General features: G+C 41.3%; 1 long non-coding RNA gene across 4 annotated transcripts in view; it reads right to left on the reverse strand.

Annotated features, from left to right (window-relative positions):
- LOC130860370 (uncharacterized) overlaps positions 1 to 16,711 on the reverse strand; it is a 213,390-nt gene that overhangs the window by 163,993 nt on the left and 32,686 nt on the right. For all 4 annotated transcript variants that reach the window (XR_009055430.1, XR_009055432.1, XR_009055429.1 and 1 more), the window contains exon 5: positions 6,042 to 6,206. This is a non-coding gene — a long non-coding RNA (uncharacterized LOC130860370). The remainder of the gene's footprint in view (positions 1 to 6,041; positions 6,207 to 16,711) is intronic.

Here is a 16,711-nt window from a genome sequence, read left to right on the forward strand (position 1 = left end):
CAAACATGGCATGGAAAGTCAGACTAAAAGTCATTGGACAGCTGTGACATCAACAGAGGCTGAATTCAATGTTGGAATCAAGTATCATCCTCCAAGAACAGGAGGTATTTGTTTTTTTCAAGTGACTATCATCCACTCCTCTTTGCGAAACTCCTTTTTAGAACACTGACCCTGAAAGAATAGAATCTGAGGGGCTTGTCGGGGATGGACTCGTGGGCAGGCAGCCCTATAGGGCCCCTCTGATTGGTTGGATGCTCTGAGGATTCTATCCACGCTAGCCTCCTTCAGGAGGGCAAAAGGTTGGATAACTCCTCTGGAGACCAGATTGCCAGGGATCCCCTGCCATAGGGCTGTGCCCTGATCATACCCGGACTGCAGTCTCAGGAGTGGAGCTCCGGGGCAGGGATGGAAGATAGGAGAGAGGCTGCCCTAGCAGCTGCCAAGGCCACCTTTGCCTTGAGGACACCCCCCTCTCCTTCTGCCCAAACCAATCCAGACTTCCTGCTCTGAGAAAATATTTTGGGGAAGGAGAAAGGTAGCATTTGGGAGGTCATGACCCCTCCGCCAGCACTTTGGTAAGTCCCCCGGTGTGCACTCCAAGGCCCCTCGATCTTGTCCAGGGGACAAAATTCCCAACTGGGGATTTTTTAGATCCCATTTGTAGGGTGCCACTTGGACTAAGGCCAGGGGCTTAGCAGGACTTGGAAGCCTATCTGAGCCTTGGACTATTTGGTTTTTTTGGTTTGTGGCTTCCGTTTGGCTCATGAGGAATGGGTTTCCCTTTGGTTTTGCTGGGAATGTTTAATTTGACTCAACGTGGGAATCACTTGTTTGATTCCATCTGACAGCTCCCTATGGAAAATTCTGGCAGACTGGTCAACCTATAGTTATAAACTTATAAATAAGAAAAAATTAATTTAACACCAAGTGGCCACAATATTCTTCAGACTCCGGAGAAAACTGGTTGAGATGAAACTTTTCAAATTTCAAAACTGGTCCTTTTCACATGTGCAGTTAGAGAAAGCTGACTTGATAAAATACTTTTTTTTTTCAGAACACTGACCCTGAGAGAACAAAAATATTCTTAGGAGAAAACTTGAATTTAACTCTTATCATGTCCTTGAAGCACAAACACAGCCCACTTTGCCTGATACTTCAAGCCAAAAAAAAAAAAAAAAAGGAGGGAAGAAAAAAGGAAGCCTTTTAAAATCAAATGTGTAAACCTGACTGTTCTGTTATTCATAAACTGATCAGTTTAATTGCAGTGCCTGGCTCATGAAATATAAAAAAATGAAATAATGAGATCTCTGTCTGTCTGGATATATGTATGTCTCAGTATGTGTCTTTGTCTTTGGATAATATTGCTGAGGTTAATTTGTAAGTAAGCTCTATTTAATTGGCTTAAAGAAAAGTAAGTGCTTACAAATGAAACAAATCTAAATTTACCTACTTTTATCTTCTTGCCTGAGGGAAACTAAAGATGTTTGCATTTATTTGACACGTCTTGTGCCATTTTGAGAAAAGGAGTTGTGTTTTGGGAAAATGCATGTTTTTAGAGGTTACAGAATATGTTCTTAAATTTGCTAATTGGAGAAAGCCAACATGACAAACAGTTCACAATTGCTTCTTCTTGGTTCTCACTAGAGAGTAGGGGTTTTTATTAACGGTTAAAAATTGTAATACATAATTAGAGCTACTAAAATGATAAGGGAAACATTTCAGTGTGTAGGAGATACATTGCTGGTGAAAGAAGGTTTAAAGACTGGAGATATTTTTGTTGAGGAAAAAATGATGATAACACTTTTGTCCTACAGTTGGTTGTTTCAGAATGGAAAAAAATAAGGGACCAATTAGTATGAATCCAGAAAGTGATCAAAGCATTGTAAATAAGGTACCCTGAGAAAAGAATTGTGTACGTTGTTAAGATTGATCCCCTCATTGTCAGACATCTGCCATCCTGATGCCCCTGGAGCATGGAAAAGGTCTACTCCTAAGTCAGGGAATTTAAAATGAATGAACAATAGCTGTAAATTAAAAACTCAGGGCTCTGGGAAATCTAAGATGGCCACTTGGCTTTTCCCAGCTCCATGATAAACCTCATTTTCTATTTGATGAGTTAAAGCTTTCCTTGGCTGCAGGGCTAATGACCTCACAATAACAGGAAAAAGTTAAAAAATGTGTTTCCCACTTGGAGTACAGTTTCTATAATCTCCAATGATCAAGGCACCCACTTCACTGGACAAATCATACAAGCCTTAACAGACACTTCACAAACTTCTTAAAATTATCACTGTCACAATCATCCTTGATCATCAGGCAAGGACAACAAAACTGATGGAAAAACTGGACTCAAACAGAACAAAGATTAATTCTATGGACTAAATGAACTGTTAGATATGGTTATAATTTTTATGACTTGTCTGATATACTACTGGCTTCTAATCTTTGTTTTTCAGATATATAAAAGCCCTCTTCCTCAAGCTACTCATGATTTACAACAATTTGGTAATTTATACCTGTAGGTAAAATTATAACATTTTTCTTTTCTCTCTGCCTGGTTGCTCCAGAAATTAGAGACTCTTGGGTTCTGAGCAAACTTATCAGGTAAATGGAAAAGACTGTCTCTTGACATATGCAAGAATCTAAATATCTGGGGAGCTGAAAAAGAGAAATCACAGGCAGAATCTGAAGGCAAGCCATTGGCATGGCTTTCCTGGCTTTGAGGGGCCTTTTAAAAGTTTGATCTGAGATTCCTAATAAAAAGTTCCAATGCAGCCAATCTGAAAGAGCCTATAGGAGCAATTAAACTGATGTAAATAATAAGGCCATGTTTATTGAAGCCAAACTTATTTTGAACAAATTAGTCTTAATTTGGCTAGATTTAATAAAAATGAGGATAATCGAGAGAGAAAAATTATATTTCAATAATATACCTTTGTGGATACTGAAGTTTTGTACTTACCGAGGCTTTGTATTCATTATCTACGTCCAAGATGGCTCCTTGTTGCTATATTTCATTATTATAAAGTTTCATTGAATTAGCAAAAGACGATTCTAAGCTTGTTTCTAAAGCCAATCACAGTAACCTATATTTAGATGAAGATCAGATGCCCTGTAACCAGAAACTAGGGAATTATATACACTGGAAAAGACATCATTTAAAGGACTGTCCCCAAACTAAATAAAAGGATCCTTATCAGGTACTCTTAACCAGCACACGTGCAACAAAACAGAAGGAAACTGACCCTTGAATTCGTATTTCTCATTTAAGAAGGGCCTCTGCATTGAGCTGTCTATAGAAAAGACTACTGACCCCAAACGACACCCACACCAGAATGGAAGAAGACAACAGCAATGGAAGGCAGCTGACATAAAAGTCTGGACCAGGCCTGTAAGAACCACCCAACTAATTCAATTGCACTGTTGACCAAATGTTTACCTTCCTCTCAAAATGAAAAGTTATTATTTTACTTCTAACCATACTTTTGACTCCAATACTCAAGATGAAAAGAAAATTCTCTAATGAAGTTATCACAGAGTACAACTTTTCATGACAGGTATCACTGCTTATTTTAAGTGTATTGCGTAAAGCACAGGTACAATGTTTGTGTGACAGCTGGGTATAAATGATAAAATGTATGGCCCACAAAAGCATTTCCCCATTAACATACTTCTGAGCCTGTTCATGGTATCTGATTAGTTTTCCCCCAACATGGAGAACTAGGCAAAAAAAAAAAAAAAAAAAAAAAAAGAGGGTTAGCACCAAGGGACATGAATGGACCCAGAGCAGACATCCGGGCCACTCTGGCAATGTTGGAAAATGTATTGATTATCAATGCCATTTATGGAAAGATTTACAATCAAAACGGGAAAATGATGGAAGAAATTTTCACATGTTGAAGTATGGGAAAACCATTCTGGCTTTTGCATGATTAAATTTCAACTTTAGGCTCACCAAAATAGCCTATTTGTGGCCTATTAAACATGCATTGTACATCTGCTTTAGCCATTAAAAAATTACACTTAAAAAAATCAAAATGAAATAACTGTGGCTCAGACATCCAAGATGGAACTAGGTGGCCATTATGGACATGGGTCCAGACATGTTCCTATATTACCGAAATCTTGAGTTCTCTAAACTTTAACAGATTTAAGGACATCATCAGTCATTTTCAAAACAATATCTAGGAGAAAAAGATGGCGGCGAAGTAGAGAGACGTGGAGTGCATCCCTCTCCACAGATGCATTGGGAATGCACGGAAGGACACAGTCATTCCCACAGAGAACCAGCTGAACACCAGCAGACGGCCTCGGACACCGGAAAGGGCTGCGGAGAACCTGACATAGCCGACTGAATATTCGTCTAATCCAATACTTGGACATTAGTCTGAGGCTTGGACAGTCTTCTATAAACACCTCTATCACCAGGACAAGCAACCCCAAAAGCTTGGACAACCATGAGGAAACAAAGAAACACCATGCAGGCAAAGGAGCAGGAAAAAAACCCACAAGACCAAATAAATGAGGAGGAAATAGGAAAAATGCCTGAAAAAGAATTTAGAGTAATGATAGTAAAAATGATACAAAATCTCGATAACAAATTAGAGAAAGTACAAGAAACAGTTCATAAGAACTCAGAAAAACAAACAGCAATGGATAACAAAATAACTGAAATTAAAAATACTCTAGATGCTCTAACCAGCAGAATGACTGAGGCAGAAGAACGAATAAGTGAGTTGGAAGATAGAATGGAAGAAATAAACGCCACAGAGCAGGAAAAAGATAAAAAAATAAAAAGACTAGAAGACAGCCTCAGAGACCTCAGTGATAACCTTAAACATACCAACATTCGAATTATAGGCATCCCAGAAGAAGAAGAAAACAAGAAAGGGTCTGTGAAAATATTTGAAGAGGTTCTAGTGGAAAACTTCCCCAACATGGGAAAGGAAATAATGAACCAAGTCCAAGAAGCACAGAGAGTCCCATACAGAATAAACCCAAGGAGAAATACACCAAGACACATATTAATCAAACTAATGACAATTCAACACAAAGAAAAAATATTAAAAGCAGCAAGAGAAAAGCAACAAACAACATATAAGGGAAAACCCATCAGGATAACAGCTGACCTTTCTACAGAAACTCTGCAGGCCAGAAGGGAATGGCAGGATATACTGAAAGTCCTGAAAGAGAGAAACCTACAGCCAAGAATACTTTACCCAGCAAGAATCTCATTCAGATTTGAGGGAGAAATCAAAAGCTTTCCAGACAAGCAAAAGTTAAGAGAATTCAGCACCACCAAACCAGCCTTACAACAAGTGCTAAAGGAACTTCTCTAAGTAGGAAACACAAGAAAAGGAAAACACCTACAAATACAAACCCAAAACAATTAAGAAAATGGTAATTGGAACACACATGTCAATAATCACTTTAAATGTAAATGGATTAAATGCTCCAACCAAAAGACACAGACTGGCTGAATGGATACAAAAACAAGACCCTTCTATATGCTGCCTACAAGAAACCCACTTCAGACCAAGGGATACATATAGACTGAAAGTGAAGGGATGGAAAAAGATATTCCATGCAAATGGAAGTCAAAAGAAAGCTGGAGTAGCAATACTCATATCAGACAAATTAGACTTGAAAGTAAAGACTATTAAAAGAGACAAGGAAGGGCACTACATAATGATCAAGGGATCCATCCAAGAAGAACATATCACAATGGGTGCCGATTGCAACAAAGGACAAAGCAGATCACACGTGGCTGGTGTGCCAGGTTCTGAAGGCACAGGTTCTGTGGGCACCACGGGGTCATCAGGAGAAGCTGGTGGAGGTCCTAAAGGGAACAGATGTGAGGATGCAAACACTAGAAGAAATGTGATGCTTCTGTCAATTTATATGCTTTCAAAACATTCTCCAAGTGCTTCGGGCTGAAACATTCTATAGCATTTAAAGCTACATTTTCCTGAAGACCATCATCATAAAACTTTCCTAAAGAACACCAAGAATGAACAGGCATTGTTTTCATCATCACTCACCATACAGAGGCGGAGTGCCATTCACATCATCTTGAGAAAGGTGGAACTGAGCCAGGTCTGTGAATGCGTTGTAGACTGGATACATCAAAGCTTCAGTGTTGGCCAAGTGGAAAAGACCCAGGGAATGGCCAAGTTCATGAACAACAACAAGGAATAAATTGGTCCCTAGTTGAAAAAACATAACTGTTCAGAATCTGCTATTTATTGCATAAACATATCTACAGAACACATGCCAGCTATACAGGCCATCCTTGGATCACACAGTGTCTTTTCCTTATTTGTGGATTGGTTCATGAATTTGTATATTGCATGCATCATAGAAATTCATGTATATTTTAAGGTTGACTTGAAGTTAATATGTAAGACATTTTTTCACCATATCCCTCCCTCGTTATCTCTTTGGTCAGGGAAATCAAGTCACTTTTCCTATGTTGACAGTGATAAACATTGTTTCTAAAAGATGTTTCTTGGAGGGACTAAGACTCCCAGCTTGTCAATACATATAATTCTTCATTGCCTCTAAAAATACAAAGTTGGTCATTGTCCCAATTTAGTAAAGTGTACCAGTTATAATTCACATTATTCCTCAAAGTCTTAAGTGACAAAAACTCTGGTTATTTCCTATGGGGATTTAGCCTGAGTTTTTCTTCTTCCTCTTCATCATAAATACATAATTTTTAATTGTCTAAAAACCTTTTCAGGAGTACATGATAATGGTTGTGCATAATCTTTAGTTTAAGACAGAAATGTGCTCAATAAGTTATCTACAGCACAAACACAGCTGAATCCAGTTTTTTTGCCTTGTAAAAATTTTTTTATTGAAATTAATAGCATATATTATTTTTACCAAGGCTCCAAGCAATTATACTGAAAAGAATAGTTTTTCAAATAAAACTAGACTATTTCATGCAGCAAAAAAAAAAAAAAAAAAAACAATATCTACAAGCAGCTGCCAACTGCAACCTCACAGTCTAAAGGTCTTCTTGTAACTATGAAATCTTTCTCCTACTTTAAAAAATAGTAATAGCAAATGAGACAACTTAAGCTATAGCCTCCCAGCAGAAGGCTAGTTGGTTACTAAATATATGTAAAAAGTAAACACTCCAAAACTTATTTTCCTGGTTGCCATATAAAATAGGAGGACCCTTGAAAAATACTACAAAGGTGTATTTTAACCATTACCTTCACAGTAATACATCTACTAATTTTCAAATGTTTGTCCAGGCACTATGACAAAGAAATCAAAGAGAGAGATGATATTTTCTTAACACAAAATATTGATGCTAAGCTTGGAACTCAACATTATTTCCAACTCTGTGTTCATTCCCCCAAATTAGGCAGGACTATGCCCCACTCAAGCAGGAAGTAACCAGAGCAGTCATCGCCCCACTCCCTCAAAGAGTTGGGGAAAATTGAAACAGAAACGGAACTGAAACTAAGTTCCTCTGCCAAGTTTATGACTAACCGCTCATTCTAAAACTTTATTCCCTTTCTTGTTCTGTACCCATTCCTCCTCAAGATTGAAGAGTATCAAAGAAAAGGGGGATTGAAACCATGTACAAGCCCCTGTGTCCTTGTCTTTTGAAATAAAATGCTGACTCAAGAGGTAATGATTTGGAAATGTGAAGATGTAAAAACAAAGAATAGCTGTTGAGCTGGGAAACTGGTAACAATTTGGACTATAATGCATTCGGCCACATAGCAGAATCAATGAACTCCCAGTTCCCTGAAAGATATAGATAAAGGCCTGACACACACTCCTAAGTTGTTTTTACAGGAAGCAGGCCCCTCCCACCTGATGAAAACTGCTGATCACAAGAACACAAACCCTAGACTGGTTGAAACCAGAAGGTTGGTGATGTTTGAAACTTAACCTTGATGCCAACTAATCCAAGAATTGTCCACGAGCTGATCACTCCTGGCTCCTCAAACACTATAAAATCCTCCCTCCTCCCTCCAGGATAGGGTTACACAGTCTTGAGGGCATTAGCTCACTGTGGCCCCCTTTGCCTGGCAAAGCAATAAAGGCTACCCTTTTCTACTTCACCCAAAACTCTGTCTCTGCGTTTCTATTTGGCACCAGCGAACAGAGGCTGATTCGGCAACACTCCTCATTCTTCTGATAAACACACCCTTTTTCCTTTTGGGGAATTACCTCTCCCCTCTGTGAACAGTCACAGCAGGACTGTCAATCAAGGTATCCTGAACCTCTTCCTCATATCCTAGAGGTAAGCACTCAATCCCTAAATCAGACTGGAGCCCCTGGACCCAGGAAGGATGCTGAAGAATACTGAGACATGTATGAGCATAGGAGCGTATGACCACACATCTAGAGTTGACAAAGTCACATGCCCTACAAGGTGAAATTGAATGACCCTTTCCAAGGTCTGTTGGTTTCTCACTTAGTGAGAGCCTTTATCCTACACATCTGAAAGCTTCCCTGTCTTTGTAGAAAAATTCTGACACAATAGAGCCCATTCTGAACCTCTTTCCCTAGTATTGGTTCTTTCGTTCACCTGTTCCACTTCATAGAATTCAGTTGTTTTGACAAATGTCTAGATGCCTAGTGATACATTTTCATCTCTTTCCAAATCCACACAGCAGATAACCCTGCTTGTATATAAGCACTTTTTTTTTCCAGAGGAAATCTTCTAAAACTTTGCTCATTTTGTGTCAATCCCTGCAGGGTTTCTATATTTGTCTACTTGCTTGTTTTGTTGAGAGTAAAATAAAAGCCTGAAAATTGACACACAACTTCAAATATTATAAACTTTATTTACTTTCCATTTTCCTTTTTTTGAATCCTTTTCCCCTTCCTCTTCCTTATTATTTTCTAATCTCCAACATATTGGTGTTACACAAAATGGTAGATATGAAAGGAGGGAAGGAAGGGAGGGAGGGAGGGAGGGAGGAAGGGAGGAAGGAAGGAATGAAGGAAGGAAGGGAGGGAGGGAGGGAGGGAGAGAGGCAGGCAGGAGGAGGAAGGAAGAAAAGAAAGGAGGGAATGATGGAGGGAGAGAGGGAGGGAGGAAGAGGAGGGAGGGAAGAAGAAAAGTGAGGGGAGGATCAAAGAAAGGAAGGTTCTTATACTCCCTAGTGCTTCTAATGTAAAAACACAAAATGTTTTCTATCTTTTGATATACGAGTTTTTTGAGTCATCAAACCCTTTGACACTGAACTTGTTCATGTCAAAAAGGACCTGGTCATCATGAAGTACCATTGCTCTGAGGTGGATAGGGAGAAACAGAGATGCAAGGTTGCCAGTCTGATGAGGACAACTCATCCCCTCTAAATGAACAATAGATTTGGATTCCAATATGAGCCATGAGACTAAAAGTTATCACTGTGGTTATTTCAGGAGATACCAACTGAGGCTCCTCTCCCTGTCCTGCCCTTGTAAATCTGAACTTACAGGACAAGATGGGTGGAGATTCAGTGTTGGGTGACAAGTTCAGCTATATGTGGAAAGAAATAAAACAGCATTGAGGAGGAGGGTTTCTGTAGGAGTTATAAGCTGTTTTTCTGAAGTTTGGAGTAACAGACAGCCTTGCAACAGGGGGAGAGGGTTGCTTAACTTCCTACTCACTGAAGACACTTAGCTCGTCAAATGTTTATGGGGGGTCAGTGCCACCTAGCAAGGCAAAAATGAGCAAGCTCTAGCAGTTTTCCTCATAAAGGGGAAATGGCCACCTCTGGCCTGAGCAATGTGACAGCTTCCACTTCTGTTGTGCCACACTGACACTAGTGGTGTGCTACAAGCCCTTCACAGTGCACTGCCAAGTTTTGGTCCCTGTGCAAACTTCATTTGTTTTTTCCCTACAGCTGCGATACTTACTGTTACAGTGATTTCTCTCTGATTTCTGTTGAGCTGAGTGAGCCATGCAAAACTTTACAAGGTGGAGTTAAACTTGAAACAAGTAAATACAAGTGGAGCATACATCTAGAGCACACCAAGAAAAGATACCACATGTCCCAGATTCTCGCTACTTAAAACGTGACCGTCACAACAGCATCATGGATATGACCTGGGGTTCTGTGGGAAATGCAGATTCTCCAGCCCCACCTCAGACCTGCTGAATCAGAATCTGCAAATTATGAACATTCCCAGGGATTCACATGCATGTAAATGTTTGAAGAGCCACAGCTTAGAACCTAGGAGACCTCTCTTGTATGAATGTAGAAGAGAGCTTGGTCAGCACATTGAGCAGGCCAAGTGCCATCCAAGGATTGACTAAGTGATCAGTAGGTAAAATTGAATAGTGGTAGATAAAATATAACCTGTTCTGTGTGCTGCCACAGTTTCTGATGTATGAGAGAACAGGCACAAACCCAGACAGCTGAGAATTCCTGTTTGCCCAACACTTACATTGTATCACTTTCTCTGGTCTCCACAACCCTGCCAGGTATGTAGCACAGGCTCTAGCGCCATCCTCATTTCACAGGTGGAGAGACTAAGGGTCTCATAGGTGAAGTGACTTGCCCAAAGGCACAGGACTCCAGTGAGTCTAACTGGGTTTGCACACTGACTGCCTGGTTCTAGGAAAGAGGTCCTTCTACAGCTGCTTCAAACCAGTGTGATAAGGACCAGGCAGGTTATGTGACTGAAATGAAATCAGTGTGACACATGCGTAAATAAATAGTATTTCTCAGTGGCGAGTTGGGGGAGGTAGGTAAGCTGAAGCAGCGCTAGAAGCCTCAGATATCAGGTCCTGGCTGTCTGGCTCCATGAAGACTCCACCTTCACATTCACATCCTTCCTAGGTACAGGGGGGTGAGGTGATGTCAGCAGGCCACCCCACTGAGATCCAGAAACCATCCAGGACAACGTGTGTCCCTCAAATCTAGGACAGGTGCCTTCTTTGGACAATAATGGCCTATTTTTCTGCTCAGCAGGGTGACCAAACTTTTCCGTCTCTCCAAGTGAAGCTGAAAAAACCAGATTTGGGGCTTTTTGCTGATCGGAACTAACTTGAACAGAAAACCCATTGTTAAGCCTTGTTTCCCTGCCACCTGCCTAACCTGATTGTAGGCACTTAGAGAGAAGTGCCCGCAGAGAAACTGAAGAGCTTTGCTTGAAGTAATCAGCAGAGGCCTGGGGGCTGATGCAGACCTCAGGAGACGTCTTCCCAATTGTGCCACAGAACCTTTTTCTCACTCCTCCTGACATCGACTATAAAGCTCTGGATCCTGATGGGCTTCAATAAAAGGGACCTCGTGGATTCTGGAAAACAGGTAAGCTGGGGCAAGGCTGGAAGGCTAAGGGCACTGGGTAGGAAGGCCACCATCTGTGGGCAGTGTAGCTTAGCATTTGGCTTTCCTGCCTCCTAAGAGTCACTACCTTCATATAGAAGGCTGGACTAGGAGAGAAAGAAGCAGAAGTCCTGGAATGATGCTCAGTTTAACTAACTCAGTATATCACTGGCTCATTTCATATCTTCAGGATAAACGAGAAATCAAAAGTCCCAGGAAAAGTCTTAGCGTCAATTATCTAGCATCCAGTCATTGACTAGCTGTGTTCAATGCAGCATGACACACACACACACAAAAAAAAAAGAATTAATAATATAATTTGGAAGCCCTCCTGGGCCTTTAGGGTTAGGGTTAGCCAATGTTCTTCTCATACATAGAAGTGGACAATTTCTCATCATTCCCTGCCTCCCATCCACCCCAAGATGAATGGTTTCCTCTGCTTATGTTCAGAAAACAATATCCGCAAAGCAGATACCACTCTAGGTATTTCAAACCAATAAATTGATTATCAGGGTTTGGATATAAGTGGAAGATCAATTGGAAAAGAGGGGCTGAGAAGCAAAAAGAAGGGGTGATAACAGATATCAGAAGCCACCCCTATGTTGGATCCGTTAGCCTGCACCCATGCTCTACTACCAGAGATGCCACTGCAGTCACTTCTGTGATTATCAAAGAAGGGCCATCTCCATCGGAGCTACCACCACACAAAAGGTGCTGCTTCCACCTGGGATACTGGAGTCTGGAATCACTTCACTTCTGCTGCTGCTACAGCAACACAAATCTCCCTCCTGTCCCACCTTCTGATCTCCATCCAGTGCACCCTAAGAGGAAGTCAGATGGCAGAGAAGCATAGAAAATACAGTTTGCAAATTCTCAACCCCAGAACTATGGAGCCAATTATAGAAGGGCAGATGTTTACAACCAGGGCAGCAACTAAGCTGTCCCAGGTTGACAGAGTCACCTGGTGGCCAGCAATGGAAACAACATGACCCACCACCTTTTTTCTTTCTCTTCAGTAACTGGAAAGACAGGGAAACTGCACATCACAGCTTTAAGCTGTGAGTTGGATTCAGATCCACTCCATATATGCTTGTTCTAAGCCTCGGGCTGAAGGAGCAGCAGCTACCCAGGATATGCTTTTCTATAATAGATCATCAGTGTGCCAAGAGGTGAGCCAAAGCATACAGACACATTTGAGGCATCAGTGTGCACCATTCCTGCTCATGTCCCATTGGCCACAGCATGCTTCACCATTCTCTGGGTGGCCAGGCTGTGCCGCAGGATAGACTGTATAACATGAGGGCAGCCAAAGTTAAAAGGCAGATGAGGGTCACCCAAGGAAGAGACTATGCATGATTCGATGTCACTGAAAACAGACCACATGCACACCAGGCTCAAGTGGTCCAGCATTTACTTGCAGCAAGAGAGGAGAGGGAGTGTACATGAGAGGCTACCCACGTCATACTGTAGCACAAGGACACCAACCCTTCCTCCTGGGGTCTGAAATACAGGAAGCTGGGGCATGCGTGAGGGCCACTGATGCATGTGCTTAAAGCAGAACAAAGGAGAACACATCAAGCTGGGAAAACAAAGGTAGTCCTTCCCAAGCCCATAAACTCAGCATAGGCTGTGAGAGCTCTTTGGCTCCCAGTAAGAAACTACTCCAGGCTCAAGCCTATTCTTACATGGCCTAGCAGGGGACAAAAGACTGGACACAGAGACTGCCTTTCCCAACAGCCAACATCCTGGGTGGGGAATTCACTCCACTCATCTACTGCAAGGTCATGTGGCAGAAGCATTGTGATGAATAATCCAACTGACCACAGAAAGCAGAAAACAAATTCTCTCTCTTTCATCTCTATTCCTACCATCTGGTACCAGGACCAGGACAGATAGACATCAAGCAATGGTTGCTGAAATCAACTGATGACTAACGGCATGGAGCGATGTGAGACATAATACATAATGCACTGGTCAAGAACACGGGCTTTACACTCACAAGGACCTGAGCTCAATGCAAAATGAAAGAACCACTTTAAAAATAATTTGGTAATTTTTTATAAAGATAGATACAAACTTACCATTGAACCCAGCAATTCCACTCCTAGGAATCTACCCCAAAGGAATAAAAACATACCTCTTCTACAGATCAACAGGTTTGCAAGGCAGAAATAGAAACACAGATGTAGAGAACAAACATATGGACACCAAGGCGGGAAGAGGAGGAGGTGGGATGAATTGGGAGATTGGGATTGCCATATACACATTACTAATAAGAAAAAAAACATCAAATTGTACACTTTAAATATATGCCATTTATTGTATATCAATTATATCTCAATAAAAGTACTTTAAAAAAAAGAAATAAAAACATACCTCTACACAAAGACACATGAATGTTCATATCAGAATTATTCCTAATAGCCAGGGAATAGAAATAATCCAAATGCCTATCAACTGGTAAATCGATAAACAAAATGCAGTATACCCATGCAACGGAATACTCTTCAGTAATAAAAATGAATGAACTACTAATACACACAACAACATAGATGTACCTCTGGCAAAATAAAAGAAGCCAGATGAAAAGACCATATACTATATGATTCCATTTACACGAAATGTTCAGAAACAAGTAAATTTACAGAGACATACAGTAGATAAGTGGGTTGCCTGGAACTAAAGATGGGATTGGAGGTTGAATTCAAATGAGCACAAGGGATTTGGGGGAGGGGTGATGGATTATAGTGATGGTTGCACAACTTTTAAAATTTACTAAAAATCACTGAAATATACATTCAAATGAGTGAATTATGATAAAATTAAAGAGGATCTGAATTCAAATCCTGGCTGTACTTACTATCCATGTGACCTAGAGTGAATTATAGTGACATAACCTCTGTGAACCTCAACTTCACCATCTGTGAAACGGGGACGAAAGAGAGGACAGTTGAGGGATCAATGAGATAATGTATGTTGTGCCCCCAGCTCAGGGCCTGACAGGGGACTGAGGAGCTGTTATGAATTCTCCAGCACCCCATGCTTTTAGGGGTGATTTCAGTTCCACCCAAGTCCATCCCAAGACCAAGGTCTAATCCCCATTTGTATTTAAGTTGCTGGTTCCCAGATACCCTGGGGAATAGGTCAGTCTCGGCCTTCTCCCCAAATCCCTGGCACAGGAATTGTTCAGAATATTTCTGGGCCAGAAACTAAAATATGTCAACTTCACTGACTTCACAGCTTCAGAAAGTAAGGATTTTCCAGAATGCTGTACTAAGATGAAAGATCCTCTGACCAAATACGAGCATTTCCTCTCCACTTTTTATTTTACATTTTTTTAATGAAAAAAAAAAATCTTCACTTAGCAGGTCTGGGCTGCCTAGAGCTGACAGATTCTATAAGCAAGTTGCAGGAAACATCCCAGCCTTTGCAATGAACCTTGGGGAAGGAGCAGCTGCTGAGAAGGTGATTCACTTCGATGACAGTTTCCTGATGAGGGCTCCAGCCAGCTGGAGGTTTGGTCAATTTATGACTTCACAAAAGACTCGATAAAAGTCATAAATTAAGGGGCATATGGGTGTGAGTGCACCGCATGGAGTCGAAAGGTCCCAGACGACAGAACACAAGGCTGGTAACTCCAGTTTGGCTCAAGGTTTATCACTGACTCAGTGAAAGGTACAGACCCCGTATGCCAGGAATGCTTTCATCCAGTACAAACAGATTGTGCCGAAGGACTAGGAGAGCCATTTCTCAGATTTCTTGGGTCTGTGGATGTGTAGGCAGTGGAGGTGAGGAAAGACTGACTTCCCTAATAAATAAATATTGGTGCCTCCAAGGTCAACCCTGGATAAGGACTCTTCTGGGAGTAACTGGATGTCTCCCCTTCCAAACTGCCTGACTTTCCACCATTCAATCTGCTTTTGGAGCTGAATGCTTTGTCATCTGATACAATGCAAAACAGCTTCAGAACTGGCCACATGTACTTTCACTCAATCGTTTAATAACTCTTGCTACTGTTATTACCAATATTAATACAATTGATTCTGAGCTCACATCCCCTCCTGAAATAATGCAGATTTCAAGTTATTGCTGTGATGGTAAGGGTTAAATGAGATGCAGTTAAAAATAAATAAATGAACCTCAGCAGGTACCTGGTACATATGCTTAAACTGTAGCTATATAATTTCTCACTAGCGAAAACTTTTAAAAGCTCATACAGCGGGAATTCCCTGGCAGTCCAGTGTTTAGGACTCTGTGCTCTCACTGCCGAGGGCCCGGGTTCAGTCCCTAGTTGGGGAACTAAGATCCCACAAGCCTGGCAGCACAGCCAAAAAAAAAAAAAGAAAGAGAAAAAAAGAAAAAGTACAATGGAATACGACTCAGCCACTAAAAAAAAAAAGCTCACAGAGCAGTGTTACAATAAGAGAATTAGTAGTAATAATTATGACCATTATTAATCACAGCTATTAACCACACACTGTTCTAGAAGCTCTGGGTCCTTCCTCTCATTTGAAGAAGGTAGGATATAGATTATATACAGTAGATATGATACCTATATGTACAGATTTTATATATAGTATGATATATATAGTCAGATAGCACACGGTAGGAGGGCAGGTGTGATATGCTGTTGGGTGGTCAGGAAAGTCCTCCCTGATAAAGTGACATCTAAGCAGAGTCCTGAATGAAGTGAGGAAGAGGGCCATGTAGGTGTGGGGGGGAGGGCATGCCAGGTGATGAGAACAGCAAGTGCAAAGGCCCTGAGGTGGGATGGAGCACAGTATATCTGAGAGTTGAATAGTCCCCAGTCTGCAGGAGTAGAGTGAGCAAAGCAGGTCAGACAAAGTCAAATGTCAGGAGTCAGCTCCTACAGGGCCTCCTAGGCCAAAGTAAACAGTTTGGATTTTATCCTAAATATGATAGAAAAGCCAGTGACGGGTTTTCGGCGGAGAAGTAACATGATCTGATTTACTCCCTGAAAGATCCCTCAGGCTGCTGTGAAGGGTGGATTATGAAGAGGTGAGGGAGGGAGCAGGGAGAACAGCTAAGAAGCTACTGTAGCATCCAGGCAGGCAACAATGAGGGCCTGGACTGTGGCGGTGATGGGAGATGCAGAGGACTGGATGGATCTGGTCTGGGCTGTGCTTTGGAGGCAGAATCAACAGAACCAAAGGACTGGGTGGTGGGGGGTGTAGGAGTGGGGGGAAGGGCAGGAGGAACAACAGTGACTCCCGGCTCTTGGTCAAGTGCCCTGGGGAAGTGGGTGCCATTCACTGAGCAGTAAAGACACAGAGAAATATTTCAAGGGAAAGTGGTAAAATATGAAATATTATGAGTCTGGGTCACATTTCAAATCTTATCAGTCATTTACATCTCTGTGTGAATAATGGCATCTCCTAATAATAATGACTTTTCCATTT

This window comes from Hippopotamus amphibius, chromosome 9, assembly GCF_030028045.1.
Source record: "Hippopotamus amphibius kiboko isolate mHipAmp2 chromosome 9, mHipAmp2.hap2, whole genome shotgun sequence".
NCBI lineage: Eukaryota > Metazoa > Chordata > Mammalia > Artiodactyla > Hippopotamidae > Hippopotamus > Hippopotamus amphibius.